Below are 13,888 nucleotides of genomic sequence, written 5' to 3' on the forward strand. Positions count from 1 at the left end.
TTGGGAAGGGTGTAGTCTTCCAACATTTGCCTCCCACACCTTGAAAGAACTTTAGAAACCATGTATTCCTCCTCTCATTTTAAGCAAATATTAAATTTTCTTTATCTTATCCATTAAAACATTTACAAATAACAGGGCGCCTGGGTGGCACAGTGGTTGGGCGTCTGCCTTCGGCTCAGGGCGTGATCCCGGTGTTATGGGATCGAGCCCCACATCAGGCTCCTCTGCTATGAGCCTGCTTCTTCCTCTCCCACTCCCCCTGCTTGTGTTCCCTCTCTCGCTGGCTGTCTCTATCTCTGTCAAATAAATAAATACAATCTTTAAAAAAAAATTTACAAATAATGTAAAATCTCATATTTAGAATCATGCCAAGATGTGCATCTGGGCCTCAGGAAGTACAAGGTCGCCCTTAACCAATATGTGGAAGAAGCAGGGGGAGGGCCACTGGGGGAGGCTGAGTCAGTTCTGCACAAGTTAAGATGCCCACGCCCGGCAGAAACGTCGAGGCAGCTGGACACAGGATGGAGTTCAGGGCAGAAGTCTGGTGGACAGGGGAATCTGGGAGACATGCAGGTGGTATTGAGCCAGGAGATGAGGTGATGAGAAAGGGCAGCGGTGTAGACAGAGAAGAGGTACGAGCACTAAGCCGTGGGGTGCCCGCACTCAGAGACCAGGCTGTTTGGCACACACCAGCAGAAAAGCCGAGAGGTGACCAGTGATCAGGAAAACCAACAGGCAGACAAAGTAGTAATGCTTAGCGGGACGTCCTCCAACCAAGAACAAACGTGTCAAGAAAGAGGGAGCGGTCACACGGGCCACCTGCGTCCGACAGGAAAAGCAAGATGAAGGCAGGAAATTCAATCCTGGACTGAGAAAGGGGGTCACCGGTGACTCTGAATCAGGAAGTCTCAGGGGTGCGGTGGCTGTGGAAGGCTTGACGGGATGGGGTTCACGGGACAGCGGGAGACAGGATCTGAAGACAGTACAAGCAAGCGTTCAGTGGCTGGTGTTCTGAAAGGGAGCACGGAAGAGCAGGGCGTACTAGAGGGGAACTTAGTTCACAGAGAACGTTTTGGTTTAAAGACGCAAGAGGTCAGTGAATACAAAGCTTTGGGGGGTGTGCGTGGGAAGGATGGGCAAAACCACCATCTGTGCACGCCGACTGAAGAAACTCCCGACGCGCACAAACTGAAGACGCAGTGAGGAAGGATGTCATACAGTCGTGAGACAGTGGGGGGGACTGGCAACCCGGAACAGCGTCAGGCACACAAAGTGATACTGGTACACTCTCCGGCACGGCCTTCATTCTGGGGGACTGAAACATGCAGGGGTCTTGTCTGTCCTTGGAACGGTGTTCATCATGAGGGATGGGGGAGCTGACCAGGAGCGGAGCAGGAGCGGGAAGCCAAGAGTCCGGGCGCCTGGCTGCCTCAGTCAGGAGAACATGTGACTCGATCTCGGGGTTACGTTCGAGCCCACACTGCGCATAGAGCTTACTTAAAGGGAAAAAAATGAAAGCCAAGACTTCTTCATTCAGACCACGATCCGCCCTCTCAACAGATGACTACAATGATGCAGCCGCCCCAACGAGACCCCAACATCTTCTAAAAACACAGCAAGCTCTCGTTTAGACCTTCCCAAATGCATCCGAATCATTCTTGACTTACAACCCGGATTATTCATCCCTCAGAAGGTTCTCTGAGACCTTTCCTCCAAATCCTCTATATTAGACAAGGAGTCTTGCGTTCCCACACAGAAGTCAATGAGTGATTCTGGCACAGACCCCCAGAGGTCACCGTGGGGAGCGGATGCCGGGGGCACCCCCGATCCACCCCTCAGGCCCGAGGCACCATCCTGCTGCAGCCAGCTCTCCCTGCGGACGCAGCTCAGGCCCCGGTCCCACCCACAGCCGGGGCACCGTGGCTGCCTAAGCCCACCCCCTCCGTGCCTCCTCGGTGTCAACAGGAGTTTCCCAATTAAACCCCAGCAGGCAAATCTCAGTCTCCGCATCTGCGTCCCAGGGAACCCGAGCTAGGACAGTGGCACTCCAAACAGACCCATGCAGCCCCACGACTACCCATAAACCCACTTCCAGGTGCTCCTGCCAGCACTGAGACACCCCTTTCCAACAGCTCCACACCTCCCTCGGCCCCACAACCACGCTTGGGACACGTGCACACGCCGTTCACTGGGCCATCTAGACGCCCACACTTGCTTCCATGTCGCTCCTGCAGACCCCTCAAGGCTCACTTCCATTTCCCCTCATTTTCCTACCTCTCTCACAGGCACGCACGAGCAAACCGGGCTAAGGCACAGGGACCGCTGGGCAGAGGCACCACAGCAGTGATGGACACAAGGGCCAACTGAAGGGCGCTGGGCCTTCACTATGAAGACCAAGAAGCTGGTCCTGCTGGGAACACTTGTGAAATGAGGATTCTTGACCCTGAGTGCATCAACCGCTGGAAGGCAAAACCCCTGCCCGAGATGCACCTGCTCTCTGGCAATGTGCCCAGCGCTGACAACCTGGGGGGCTGCCAGAAGGCAGTGACACCGTGGGTGACACATCTGGGGACCCAGCTCTGCAGGGCTTTCTAGGATTCAGCACATCCTTTTGCTCTTACTTTGACTAAAATAAGCAGCCACGGGAGGTAGATCAATTAGTGTTGAAACTTCCAGAAGAAATATGGGTACTATCCTCATGACTTGCCCTAGCTCCTTGGTCTTCTGAGGACTACTCAGCAAGCCTCGGAAACACAATCCCAAAGGAAGGTGCAGCGGCCAGCCTGGGCGCCCCCCAGTACACGGAAAACAAGAAAGGCTCCAAATAGTCAATGGAGAAGAGCTTCTCTCATCTGGGTGATTGACATGGAGACAATTCAACCCGCATAACATGGCAGACTGCCTGGGGAAGGGCACTTCAGATGACGGGCGGGCAGGAGAGGCTGGAGACACATCTCTGAGCCTACACCTGAAGGAGGAGAAAGGGCCAGAGCCGAGACGATTAAGAGACAGAAGGTTAAGAGTAGGGACCAGGTCCTGTGACGGAAATGGTTGGTGTCTGGGAACAGGGACAAGGTGAACGTGACTGGCGCAGAGTGAGCGTGTGAACTGTGTAAGTTCCCAGGATGAGGCTGGAAACCCTGCCAGGGGCCCTGATGACACAGCGCTGTGTAGCCCTGGTGAGGGTCTACTGTTTGTCCTGATGACAACGGGAGGCCAGCCGAGGGTTGGATGCCAGGGAGTGGTATCATCTGCCTACAGACTGACCCCTGCTGCAGGGAAAGACATCTGCTGATGGGCTAGGACTCAGAGCCTGTGTCTCTGCCTCCATCCTAGTGTTTTTGTGCATCAGTTTTGGAGGCCCGGGACCCATTTTTAAAAATTTTTAAAGGATTTATTTATTTATTTTAGAGAGAGAAAGCAAGAGCTAGAGAGAGAGAGTGCAGGCACACGGGGAAGGGAGAGAAGGAAAGAGAGCGTCTCAAGCGGACTCTACACCAACCTCGGAGCCCGTTGCAGGGCTCCATCTCACGACCCTGAGTCAAAATCAAGATTCCAACGCTTAACCGACTGTGACACTCAGGCGCCCCCCCCCATTTAAAAATCTAATGACAATTGGGAACCCCATCCAAGTATTGCCACACAAAGATATACATTGAATTTTGCCAATCAAGTCAGGGTTCAGTGTTGCTCGAAATCAGTTTTTGTCTAGTCCATCATCTCCATGTTGGGGGGGGCTCACCGAGGCCTACAAGGGAGTCATTTCACCAAGTTATCCTGAGAAGGTCCGCACTGGGTAAGCAGAACTTGGTGTAACTGAATTCTCACACGGTAGCATGAAGGGGCCAGTGGGCAGAGTTTGCCCATTAACACTCTTCTCGCTTAAAAATTCCAGGACCATCTTTCACATGTCTGAGCAAAGGAAACTTCTATTTTTTTTCTTTTCTTTAAGTAATCTCTAAGCCCAACATCGGGCTCAAACTCATGACCCTGACTGAGATCAAGAGTCACATGCTCCACTGAGCCAGCCAGGCGTCCCTAGGAAACTTTTATTTCAAGATATGATCACAATGATCTCAGGCACTAAATTCCCCTTTTCCAGAACATTGCAGTAAAAGATTTGCAAAATACAGAATTCTGAACACATAAGAATTGTGGCTGTAAACACTGCAAGAGGGTCACCTATAGAAACAAGATAGTCACACATTTCCTCATCAGGAACAGATGGGCTCTGTTAGGTGACATCTCCAAGTAGATCAGCCCATTCTTCAACATTTGCAAGGAGTGGAAAAGAGGAACTTGAGGGGAGTATCTGCTTGGTCACTTGTAGCCCACTGTTTCAATAGATCACATAAAAGATAAGAAAACTGAGTATCACAGTAACAGATTAAACCAGGTTTCAATTTAGATAAAGATTACCGATGGGGCACCTGGGTGGCTCAGTGGGGCACCTGGGTGGCTCAGTCGTTAAGCATCTGCCTTCGGCTCAGGGCGTGATCCCAGACTCCTGGGATTGAGCTCCACATCGGGCTCCTCCATGGGGAGCCTGCTTCTTCCTCTCCCACTCCCCCTGCTTGTGCTCCCTCTCCCGCTGGCTGTCTCTCTGTCAAATAAATAAATAAAATCTTTAAAAAAAAAATTACCGACATATTTACCAAGTACACATGGAACAATCTAAAACTACCTACTAGATACCAAAGAATGTTCTCAGTATACATGACAAAGAGAAGAGAGCCTGCAGACCTCAGTCTGAACTGGACAAAATTAACTTAAAAATGAAAAAGTTAGGGGCGCCTGGGTGGCACAGCGGTTAAGCGTCTGCCTTCGGCTCAGGGTGTGATCCCGGCGTTATGGGATCGAGCCCCACATCAGGCTCTTCCGCTATGAGCCTGCTTCTTCCTCTACCACTCGCCCTGCTTGTGTTCCCTCTCTCGCTGGCTGTCTCTATCTCTGTCAAATAAATAAAATCTTTAAAAAAAAAAAAAAATGAAAAAGTTAAAAAAAATTTTTTTTAATCGAATGAAGTAGGAGATCAAAATTTTTTAAAGTGGCAAGGTCATAATTATTTATTTACTTGACAGAAAGAGCACAAGCAGAGGGAGAAGGAGCAAGAGAGGGAGAAGCAGGCTCCCCGCTGATGCAGGGCTTGATCCCAGGCCTGGGATTACTACTGAGCCAAAAGCAGACTCTTAACCAACTGAGCCACCCATGGGCCCCTAAAAGCGGGAAAGTCGTATTTAGAAAAGAATGCCATAAACTGTTTATAGGATAGCTCTAAAGCTTACTTCAGAAGTTGATAATTATTTATAGAAAAGTATAACTTAACCAAGCTTGTTTGAAGCTGCAATAAGAAAAATGATGTAAATATAAACAAAGAAGAATAAAGTAAATCTATTACAAGGAAGAAACACTTCAATGTTCCTTAAAAAGGCACGTGTAGTGACAGTCATTTCTTGCCCCACTTTCCCCTGAGCCCAGGCAAAGGGACGATGGTGACCCAAGTCTCTGCCCTCTTGACTGAACAAGGAATACAAACAGAAGTTATCTTCCGATATAAATAATTATAAAATGCACAAGCCTTTTAGACAGGAGTTTTACAATGCTCATCCTTATCTGCATAATTTAATCTAATTTTAAGTGTATTATAAAGCCACGCATTAATGTTAGCATACCTACTCATCCATATCCAATCAACTCACCCTCACCTGGATTCCTTTCTTCACTCTTGTTTCTCCCTCTCTCGATATTCATCCCTACCTTTTTTTCTTTCGGTTTTGTTTCCCCTTTGGGTTTCTGCTCATTCTGTTCCCCTCTCCTCTCTTGCTGTTTCTCCCCTTCTCTGGATTCCTTCTCCTGTTCTGCCCCATTCTGCAACTTGTTCCCCTTCTTATTGCTCTTTCTCCCCAAACTTTCCGATTGTCCTCCATCTCCACATATTTCTGCCTCTTTCCTCCCCCCTCTCTACTCCCCAGCTACTCTCCCAGTTAAGATTGCTCTTTTCCTGCCATTCCCCCTTTGTCCCCACTCTCTGGCACCCCCAGCTTGCTCAGCTTCCTCCCTGCTCTTTCTCCCTCCTTTCCTCCAGCACCACACTGCTGTCTGCCATGACTTCAACTCTTTTTTTCTTTAAGATTTATTTATTTATTTTAGAGAGAGAGATCCTTGGGTGGGGGGGTGCAGACGAAGAGGGAGAGAAAGAATCCTGAGCAGACTCACCACTGAGCCCAGAGCCTGACTGGGATCATGACCTGAGATATCAAGAGAGTTTGATGCTTAACCGACTGGGTGCCCAGTCACCCCTGCCATGACTCCAATTCTTTTAACCTCTCCCCCACTGCCTGTAAAGTGCCTCCTCCTTTGTCACCTATGCTCCCATTTCCCATCAGGGGCTCCTCTCCAAAAAAAGGGAGAGGGAGGGGCTCCACTCCACATTTTGTTTCCCATCATCTCCCTGGAGATTTCCTTCTTACTCTAAATTTCTCCATCTTCTCTCCCATTGCTGCTACTTTGCCATATTTGTGGTTATCTCCCATTCTTCTTTGTTCATTTTTCTATAATTCTCTCAGTGGGTCTTGTGAAAATAAATAAGGAAATCTCATTTAAAACGGAGTAGGGAGGGGTGCCTGGGTGGCACAGCGGTTAAGTGGCTGCCTTCGTTATGGGATCGAGCCCCATATCAGGCTCCTCCGCTGGAAGCTTGCTTCTTCCTCTCCCACTGCCCCTGCTTGTGTTCCCTCTCTCGCTGGCTGTCTCTATCTCTGTTGAATAAATAAATAAAATCTTAAAAAAACGGAGTAGGGAAACCCCTAAGTGGGAGCTCTCAGGCAAGTACCACTCCCTGCAGCCTGCTTTACCAGCAAGAACAGGTTGGATAAGAATTATTTTTAACAAGGGAGGGAATTTTTTTTACAGGAGAATTTCATCTCCTGCTTAAGAAAAAAAAAAAAGGAAGATCCCTTCCTGCCCCAGCAACAAATGCACTAATCACCACTTGCAGCCACTGAAAAACCGCCACAACCTCCAACTCTTGTTCTTCTCCAATGAACTTTTATTTAAAGTAACCCTCCCCAATATCCTCCTAAAAATAAAAGCCGACCTTCCTTTTCTCTCCCAACTTGCCTCTGCATGCCATGCATGTCCCAAACTGCAATTCCTCTGCTTCTTCCAGAATAAACTCATTTTGCTAGTAGAATGACTGACTTGTGTTTTAAGGTGGGCAGTCCCTCTCCCCCTCCGGGTTCCTCTCACCCAGGAGGGGGATGACAGAAGATGCCCGCCTCCCACAAGAGCACATTATCCAGCTCAGGACAGGCCTTTAGTCACCTCCCCAACCCAGGGTGAGGAGAGGCGGGGACGGACGGGGGGAAGGCCTGGGGAGCAGAGGACGGCTGAGGAGAACGCGGGATGAGGGGAAGTGCGTGCGTCTCCGGGGAGGGCTGAGCTCTCCAGGATCTCCCGGCCCAGGTGAGGGCCAGCCTCTCCTGAGGGGCGGCCGGCGCTGCCCTCTGGGGGCCGAGAAGGGCGCGGACCCACCTCGCGGATTTCAAACCCAAAGGGAAGCCCCCGGCCTCCCATGGAAGCGTCTGAATTTTGGGTGTTTGGGGGGTGACGCAGGGATTTTAGCGGCCCCCACACCCCGGGGGCAGGTGGGGGGACTGCGAGGCGCAGGTTTAAACAAGAAAGACGAAACTCACACTCCACAGACTGGCCTCGGCTCCACGAAACCCGCTTCCGGGTCTGCAGACAATTGCGCCCGCGCAGAGGGAAGAGGCGGGGTCTGGGTGGGGCGCGGAGCAAGGCCGGGCCTGCGTAGGGACGGCGGACGAGGAGGCGGGGCGGTAACCATAGAGACGAGGCGTTGGTGAGGGTGAGGCCCCGCTTGGCGCGGCCCGCACGGGGGCGGGACCTGGGATTCGCTCCCGGGTTTTTAGGGTTTAGGCATGCTTGAGTTTCTTCTCCTGGGCAGTAGTATTGCTTTCTTTTCCAAGTTAACGTTTCAGTTTTAAGGTAAAAGCTGAGAGTTCCTGTGGGCGCCACTTATGTTGGAGAGTAAGATGTTATCCTCTTCACAGCTGAAAACGGTCCAAGTCAAAATCCGCAAGTCCCGCCAGAGAAGTTGAAGCAACTCCGCGATCTGGGAGCTGGGACCTCGGTGCGAGGTGGATGTGGGCGGTGGCGGGATCCTGGAACACCGCTGAAACTTAATGAAACAAAAACTAGAGTATGTGTAGGCGATGCGTACTAGAATGTGAAATGCACATTCCGCCTGGGCGGAATGCGCAATCTCATTAGCGCCCCCAGAACATCATTTCCGTTTCTACTCTCCATTCACCTCTGAGTCAGGGACTCAACCCTGTGGTGTTCCAGAGACTTTCCCAGGGACGAGACCTGAGGTGTGGGACTTGGAGGGCTAAGGCGTGTGTATTAATTTATTGCTTTTAAAAAAGCAGTAACTTTTAAAAGAGATTAAATTGCATCGCTGTTTTTATACTTATTGCTCCACACACATGAATTATACTCAAATGCATTTGCGATAAACGCTTTTGGCATCACAATACGGTTAAGTCGTAATTTCTAAATATAATTTCAAATTCGCTTTACAATCACTCTGAAGATAATTAGAAAGCTTGTTTTTTATTTAAAAATTGTACTGGGGAGTCTGGCTGGCTCAGTCGGTACAGCAGTCAGCTCTTCGTTTTGCGGTCCTGAGTTGGAGCCCCGTGTTGGGTGTAGAGATTACTTTTTAATGTAGTATATTTTGTGGTTTTCTTTGTTTTCTATTTCTGAATATTCTGGCAGATGTGGATAACAAAGCCTGTAAAATATATAGTCCTTAAAGGACATTTCAATTTATTTTCACCTAAAAAATAATCTTGCAGTATATCTAGGCTATTTATTTAGGTTTTTTTTTTTAACAAATAAAGCTCTAGAATATCTATCTATACCTGTATCATATATATATACATATATATACACATAGAGAAACACACACACACACCTGGGTGGCTCAGTTGCTTAAGTGTCTGCTTTCGGTTCAGGTCATGATCCTGGGGCCCTGGGATGGAGTCCTGAGTCCCTCATCGGGCTCCTTGCTCAGGGGGGAGCCTGCTTCTCCCTCTGCCTGCCACTCCCCCTGCTTGTCCTCTCTCTCTGACAAATAAATAAATCTTTTTAAAAATCATGAGATATTGGGGCGCCTGGGTGGCACAGCGGTTAAGCGTCTGCCTTCGGCTCAGGGCGTGATCCCGGCGTTGTGGGATCGAGCCCCACGTCAGGCTCCTCTGCTATGAGCCTGCTTCTTCCTCTCCCTCTACCCCTGCTTGTGTTCCCTCTCTAACTGGCTGTCTCTATCTCTGTCGAATAAATAAATAAAATCTTTAAAAAAAATAAATAAATAAAAAATAAAAATCATGAGATAAAGAATATATATGTAGATAAATAATATATAGAGAGAGATAATTATTGACTTAACTATAGAGTAGAAGTTACCCTTTTGTAAAGAGAATTGCATTTAAAGGAAATCCATTTTTACGGGTGTCTCCCTCTCTATAGGGGACGAGAAGGATGACTCTACACAAAAATTTTATCAAAAGCATAACAAATTTTACTCTTGTTTACACAGCTTTCTTTGGTCAAGTCTTCATAGTTGGCCTTGCCCCATCTTTCTTTTGTCTTTACTGGAAGCTCTAAGTAGGTGGGTCAGGCTGCCTGGCGAGTTACTTAGGTTTTCTCTGGGTCTCTCCTATGTATATATGAGGTATATGTGTTAATAAACATTTGTTTGTTTTTCTCCTGTTAATCTATCTTTTATTACAGGATCTCAGCCAAGAACTCAGAAGAGTAGATGGAAAATTATTTTTCCTTCCCTACACCATGCGTTTTGGCAAAGAAAGAGGTTTCAGCATGGACTTCCACAATCCCAAGCAAAGAGATAAGTTGATGGTAGAACTTTTCATTAAACCCAGAACAGCAGAGAAATTAATTGTGAGGGTCAGGAATCTATTTCATTTATGAGTTTTGTTGCTTGTAAAACTGACAAGAGAGCAAAATAAATATATTCATAAGATATTAAAAAAGGATATTTCCTCATTTACAGGAAGATTTTGCTATGTCTCCCTGTAATGTCAGTTAAAAACAGGTGCCACTTATTAAAGATTCAAAAATATGAAAAACACGGGAACTAGTTTGACCTATGAATATATATTGAACCCTGTGACACAAAAATAGAGAATAAACATTTTCTAACACAGATAAATCAACTAAAATATTTACCACTGCCAAATTAAAAAAAAATTCAGGGGCGCCTGGGTGGCTCATCCGTTAAGCATCTGCTTTCGGCTCAGGGCTTGATCCCAGCATTCTGGGATCGAGCCCCACATTGGGCTCCTCTGCTGGGAGCCTGCTTCTTCCTCTCCCACTCCCCCTGCTTGTGTTCCTGTTCTTGCTGGCTGTCTCCCTCTCTCAAATAAATAAATAAATAAATAAATAAAATCTTTTTTAAAAAAATTCAAACTTAGGTAAGGAGAGGTTTTATTTAAGAGGATTATTATTTTAGGGAGAGCGTGCCAACCGCATGATCTACAAATGTCTCCCAAGCCAGACAGAAAAGAGATTTTCTTTTGTTTCAAGGGGTAAACAGATCTAGAAAAAAAACAGGTACAGGAGAATGGATGAGCATGTGGCAAGACCTGGAACTGATCACAGAATGTTTTACCTTGAAGTTGCCTACTCTTGGGAGGGGCTGTTATAATGGTGGGGTTGTTCTGAATTAACAATGCTCAAGAGAGGTCTGAATTCTGAGCTTGGGAAGGAGAGAAGCTTAAGTAAAGTTTGGTTAAGTCATACTAACAAGCATTGTTCTGTAGGAGGGGAAAATTCTCCTCTTCCCTCTTGACTCTCTGGCTAGGCTTAAGAATTAAACTGATTTGGGGGCGCCTAGGTGGCGCAGTCTTTAACCATCTGCCTTGGGCTCAGGGCATGATCCCGGCGTTCTGGGATCGAGCCCCACATCAGGCTTCTGCGCTGGGAGCCTGCTTCTTCCTCTCCCACTCCCCTGCTGTGTTCCCTCTCTCACTGGCTGTCTCTCTCTGTCAAATAAATAAATAAAATCTTTAAAAAGAAAAAAAATTAAACTGACCTAAGACAGATTCACAGGAGAAAAGCAGACACATTTTATTGATTTTTTACATGTATAAGGGAGCCTGCACAAGAGAATGAAGACCCAAAGAAGTAGCAGAGCCCTGCCTGGACCTGAGTATTTAGCACATACCAGTCCTACCAGCAGCTGGTGCTGTCCCTGGGGGTACTCGATCTCCCCTATGCTCCCTGCCTCTTTCTTCCTGTCCAAACCCTACAGCAGGCACACACAGGGAAGCCGGCAGCCGCTCAGGGCCTGAATGCAGCACCTCCCGCAATCCATGTGTCCCTGGGGCCACACAGAGGCTGGCACTGGCTGCCCACAACTACCCCAGGCTATCTAAATGTATGAAGCCCTCCCAGGTCCTAGCTAAAGTTGCTCCTCGCAACATTTCTTAGATTTCTATGTCACGCTTCTGGTCTTACACAAGTATGCACACAGAGCTCAGCTGCCTCCAGAATCTGCACCCTGGAAGGCAATCTCATCCGCCTAGCTGGGATCCCCAGGGTCTAAGAGAACAGTGAGACCAGGTATTCTCTCAAATAACCTCTTAGATACAGAATTTGCCTCTTGCATTCCTCCTGTCCACTCCCATCCTGAGGTCTTACCTCCTGAAAACTGCCTTGAGAACTTAGTTCAGGGCAGCTCCTCTGGCTGCCCATCCGGGACTGGCACTCAGATTTTCCAGACACCCAGATGCACATACAGGGGAGTCTTAAAATTTGATAAGTGTGGGCACCTGGGTGGCTCAGTCGTTAAGTGTCTGCCTTTGGCTCAGGTCATGATCCCAGGGTCCTGGGATCGAGCCCCGAATCAGGCTCCCTGCTCAGCGGGGAGCCTGCCTCTCCCTCTCCAACCTGCTTCTCCTTCTCCAGCTCCCCCATGCTTCTGTTCCTTCTCTTGCTATCTCTCTAAAGAAAAATAAAATAAAATAAAATTTGATAGGTGAAAATTTGTTCTTTTGGTTATAACCTATGTGTAAGGAGTGCCTCCAAGCACAATGTCTCCAACTCTTGGGGGCCTGCTGGTCACTCCACATGTTAAAAACAAAATATATGGGCACAAATGAGCAAACCATCAGAAAATCCCTCAGGACCACTAATCCCACCACTCCTTTGCTTTCTTTTCTTTGGTGTATATCGAGCTTCTGTCACATGAAGACCATTTTAATGATCAGTTATAGGGAAACAAAAGAGACACAGAGAATCTCTATCCCCAGATAGGCAAAGCCCAGCACCTAAATCCTCCTGAGGAAAATGGATATATAAAACCCAACTCCCACGGTATTACAAGAATTAACTCACATAATTTAAGGGAGGTTCCCAACACAGTTACTGAGATGTAGTGCACACTACCGTTCTTGTGAGCACATCACAGATGTTTAAAAACAATACTGCTTTAGTGAATGAATGCATATTGTTTCTGTAAGGAAAAATATAAACTAAAAATGAGAGAAAGAAAACAGGTCTCTCTCTTGAAAAAAAAAAAGTGAAGAGACTTCTCTTCCTCCCTTTTCCTAGAGCATTTCCCTTAGAAAACTTTTGTCTTCCCGTTTGGAATGTATGTATGTCTTTGAAAAACTAAATAAGGCTCTTACCAACATTGTAACTCAGGAATGTTTGCTCAAGGATCTGGGAGCCATCTCTTTGAAATGTAAACATCAAAGATGATAGTATATTTATCTTGCAATTGCTGTGAGAGGATAGGGGCCTAACTCAGCAGGTGCCTTGCTCCCTCCTGTCATAAGTATATGAGAAGTTTGTTTTCCCTCTGGTTAAAGCCAATTAGCTAACACAAATGGCCACCCAGATTACCTGGTGATGTTAGGATGAACTATGTGTGACAAATGGTGCTGTCATGTCTTCTTGAGGACTAGTTATGATCTATCTTGAGAACATGTATGTAATCCTTCGTATCCCCTTGTCTTCTATGACAAGAGTAAAATTCATTTTTGCAATCTCTCAAGATTGTGATGCACATCATATTCTGGTTTAATGCTTATTCACTAATGAAACTGGGTTTTTTTTCTCTACTACCTTTGTGGAGAGGATTGCTGGGTTGGGAGACGATTCTTTTTATATTCCCCAACACTGCCTGCTGAGCTTTTACTTAAACCGTTTTCAATTTAACAGGAAAACATCTCAGCTTCTAATATAAGCGGCTCTCACAACTCTAATCTTTTATTAAGTTATTTGAAACATTAATTTAAAATACCCAGGAGACTGTTCGGTCCGCGAGACACCAAAGAAATTGAAAGAAACTGAAAAGCGGAGAGTAAGGTACTGACGGGCTGAAAGAGGGCAGGAAACGTTCGGGGGCCGGACGGAGGTCCAGACCCCGCCCCCACGTCGGCCACGCCCCCTCTGTACAGTTCCCGCCACCGTCCCAGGCCCGTCGCTGGACGGGACCCGCAGCACGCCGCACATGCGCAGTGCCCTGCAGACCCGGAATCGGAGGGAAGGGCAGAGTCAGGTGAGTCAGTGTCAGATTTTTCTGATTCAACCCTGGTCTTTGTGGGACCGTCCCCCTGCCCCAGGGCTCGGATCCGCAACACCCGGAGTTCGGGGGTTGCCACGTAGATAAAACCCCTTCGCCGGCTTGTCCCGCGCTCGATGATTCTCGGCAGCACCGTCAGACGCTCCAGGCCTGGGAGCTCCACTGCGGGGCCCGGGAGTCCCCCTCTATTTCGAGTTAAAATCGCTGAGGCGGGTCCCCGCCTTCTGTCAAGGTAGAGAGCGCTTGCCGTTGTCT

The 13,888-nt window shown here is 47.8% G+C and overlaps 2 protein-coding genes across 3 annotated transcripts in view; one reads left to right on the forward strand and one right to left on the reverse strand.

Moving 5' to 3' along the window:
* Positions 1–8,107, reverse strand: part of LOC100463939 (zinc finger protein 347) — a 17,308-nt gene extending 9,201 nt beyond the window's left edge. Inside the window, exon 1 of the mRNA XM_019808296.2 lies at positions 7,695–8,107. The gene's annotated coding sequence lies outside the window, so the exon portion shown is untranslated. The remainder of the gene's footprint in view (positions 1–7,694) is intronic.
* A 5,394-nt stretch (positions 8,108–13,501) lies between these two features.
* Positions 13,502–13,888, forward strand: part of LOC100464190 (zinc finger protein 677) — a 29,742-nt gene continuing 29,355 nt past the window's right edge. For both annotated transcript variants that reach the window (XM_034639079.1, XM_034639078.1), the window contains exon 1: positions 13,502–13,609. The gene's annotated coding sequence lies outside the window, so the exon portion shown is untranslated. The remainder of the gene's footprint in view (positions 13,610–13,888) is intronic.

Source organism: Ailuropoda melanoleuca, chromosome 12, assembly GCF_002007445.2.
Source record: "Ailuropoda melanoleuca isolate Jingjing chromosome 12, ASM200744v2, whole genome shotgun sequence".
Classification (NCBI taxonomy): Eukaryota; Metazoa; Chordata; class Mammalia; order Carnivora; family Ursidae; genus Ailuropoda; species Ailuropoda melanoleuca.